Source organism: Arachis hypogaea, chromosome 14 (assembly GCF_003086295.3).
Source record: "Arachis hypogaea cultivar Tifrunner chromosome 14, arahy.Tifrunner.gnm2.J5K5, whole genome shotgun sequence".
Lineage (NCBI taxonomy): Eukaryota > Viridiplantae > Streptophyta > Magnoliopsida > Fabales > Fabaceae > Arachis > Arachis hypogaea.
In genome coordinates, this window is record NC_092049.1 from 116,921,193 (window position 1) to 116,924,474 (window position 3,282).

General features: G+C 40.2%; 1 pseudogene; it reads right to left on the reverse strand.

Moving 5' to 3' along the window:
- Window positions 1-1,544, reverse strand: LOC112742985 (pentatricopeptide repeat-containing protein At5g61370, mitochondrial-like; annotated as a pseudogene).
- Window positions 1,545-3,282: the final 1,738 nt, after the last annotated feature.

A 3,282-nucleotide genomic window follows, 5' to 3' on the forward strand; every position in this document is an offset into this window, starting at 1 on the left:
TGTATTTATTTATTTCTTCTATTTTTCTTCTTCATTGAAGCAGATTTTGTTCTCATCACCTTCATTTTACTTGAAAGATTTTTCACTTTATTTGGAGGCTTAGTTATTATGCTGTCCTCAAGGCTGATTTTTTCTGGCCTTTTAGGTTTGAAAACTTGTGTTATTGAAGGATCCAAAACATCTCTTGAGCACTGAAGAGAGATCCCCATGCTTGTGGCTTCATCCCATAGCTCTCTTCCCTTCTCAAAATCCCCTCCTCTATAAAGCTTTGGAATGAGCACATCATACACTGGTATGTAACCACCCAGTGAACTTCTCTTTATTTTCTCAAAAAGTTCAAGAGCACAATTCACCCTTTCAACCCGACAAAGAATACCAATCAAACTGTAGTAGAACTTATGGTTTGGTATCAAACCATTTTCGATCATTTGATCCACTATATCTTTTCCTTTGCCGAATCTGTCAGTCAGAAACAACACCTTTGCTACAAGATAATAGCTTACCCAATCTGGAGCACAACCAGAATGTTTCATTTTTTTTAGTATTTGACAAGATTCTTTAACCCTTCTGGTCTTTCCTAAACATGAGAGCAAGATGTTGTAACTGATCGAGGTTGGGAAAACCTTGTAAGACTTCATCTCCATCATCACATTGAAGGCTTCAGTCACAAGCCCTGAAAGATTACGTCTAAGATTCAGCTCACAAAGGCACCTGAGGAATGTGTTGTAACAAATTAAATCTGGGGCAACCCCATTTGATTTCATCTCTTGAATAATCCTCCTAGCTTCTTTCACATTCCTCTGTACAGACCACCCATAAAGGATACTTCTCTAAATGCAAAGCATTGTGCCTGCAATCTTGTCTTTGTGATTCTAAACTACCCCTTTAGCCTTCTTAGGATGCCCTCTAGAACAGAGAGCATTAATGATTGCAGTAACTGTGAATTCATCTATATAGCACTTGTACTTGTCCAAATTCTTAAAAATACCCGACGCCTCATCTTCTTTCCCCAATTTGACCAAAGTCTCGGCTACAAGACCAAAAGTCTCAACATCCATAACTCGACCCTCCTTCTTCAGGTCTCCGATCAAGATATCCATAGCTGTGTAGTCTTTCTTTTCTGTGAAAACTCGAAAAGCGTAGTTATAATCTTTATCTTCTAACTTACAACTCAAATTCTTACTAGACCATAAGAAGAACCTGAGCAATCTCCTAGTATGTGCCTCATGCTTACAAGAATCAATAGCCTGAGTTACAAGAGATGAAGTCAAAGAATTTCTATACTTATTCAGACTAAAGTCCAATTCATCTAACCCACCAACAGTGCTTATAACAACACTGCACAGCTCTTGCAACTGGAGAGGTAACGGTGTTGATATTGGGGGCAATGTGGAATAAAGTGAGATCAAAACTCTCATAATTTGACCCAAAGGGCGTTTGCAAGCAGAGTTGAGCAAGACATTCATGCCGAATTTGATTTAAGCAATTCTTCAAACGCATTATGAGCATCAGTTGTAACTCGAAATCTTCATATCAAGCACAAGAGCAGGTTAGCGGGAATTTTGTCCTTGGAGTTCATGAAATCCTATGATACCACTCCAGCTGGGACTCGTGGTCGGCAGGTTGTGGTTAACGTGAAGTAAGGATGGTTGGGTGGAGCGGAGATGCTTTACCTCACACGCTTGTCCTCGTGTCGCCACTCGATCTGGCCAATGAGAGGGTTGAGGCATAGTTATTAGAATCGAACCGGTAATCGACCAGGTAATACAATTGGGTCATTGATTTAACCGGTTGACCCGATTACAATTAAATATAAATATAAATTTTCAAAAAATAAGCTTAAAATTAAAAATTCAAAAGCATGTCTTTACAAATACATTAATAACAATCAAGTATCAAAATTCTAGGGAAAAAACACAAAAAAATAAATCAATAAGTTAATGATAAACAAACTAATTAAAAACTAAATTCAATTAATTATACCAAATCAATACTGCTTATGTAAGAATCAAATCCATCAATACTAAGAATCAAATCTATTCTTCCAGCAACAAATTCAGCTCACCAATGATTTTCAACATCAAATTCGACTAAGATAATTTTCAACAACAAAAGCTTCAACTCCAAAGATGATTTACAATAACAAAAAAATTTGGCTAATCGATTATTTCAACGTGACAGCAACAAATTCAACTTTAGTGCTGATAATCAGCAACAAACTCAACTCAGTGATGATTTTCATCAACAAAAAATTAACTCAGTGATATTTTCAGCAACAAATTCAACTTGCAGCAACAAATTCAACAAATCTTAGTTTAGTCACGATTTACGGTAACATTTAGATCAGCAACAAGGAAAATTAATTGATTAGCATTTCAGCAACATGGAAAAATACATGGAGAAGGGAAATCTGGAAAAGAGAGAACATGGCAAGCGATGATGTAGGAACTCACCAACGGTCCACAGTCCACGGTGACTCGGAGAGGGCAAGGATCCGAAACCAGAAAACGACGAGCGACGACAACCCCACAGAAGGCGACGAAAAAAGTGACAACCCCACTAGTTGCTTCTACTACCGACAACGAGGATACCATGGAAGGCCGCAAGATGTTGAGACGATGGCGACGAGACTAACGAACGACGAGATGCCAGCAGTGTGGCTGAGATGAGACATGAATAAGACTGAGAGCCAGAACCGAGCAGAGACAACAAGAGGCGCTGCAGTAAAAGCAAGAACAACCACGAATGACGAGCAGCAAAAAACACAGCTCGAGCACTCACTGGCGAAGGGAGGCGCCGCGAGACGCGAGCAGCTGAGCACAAACGGTGGAGAGGTGAGACGCGAGCAGATGTCGCGGAGGATTTGGCGAGAGCGCGGCGAACGTTCAGTGGTGACAGTGAACCGAGGTGAGTTGAGAGTGGGAGAGAGAGAGAGAGAGAGAGAAAGAGAGAGAGAGAGAGGGAGAGAGGTGGGCAGCTTCAGAAGTAGGGTTTATTTTTATTAATATTAAAGACATCAAACGACCTCGTTTGGGGGCACAGATTTTAGAGGAAAAAAAATTTCTTAACCAGACTGGGTTTCTCAAACCCTCCGGTTTGGTTTTCTTAAAACCCAGCCGGGTCAAACTGGTTCCAACAGTTTTTTTTTTGTCCAGTCATTGCACTGTTCGGACCAGCCTAAAGGTTGGATTGTCGGCCTTTTGATCCGACTATTTGAGTCGGTCTAGTTTTTTGAACTTTGGATCGAAGGCCACCGAGTCCAAATGGGATGGAGTAACTCGG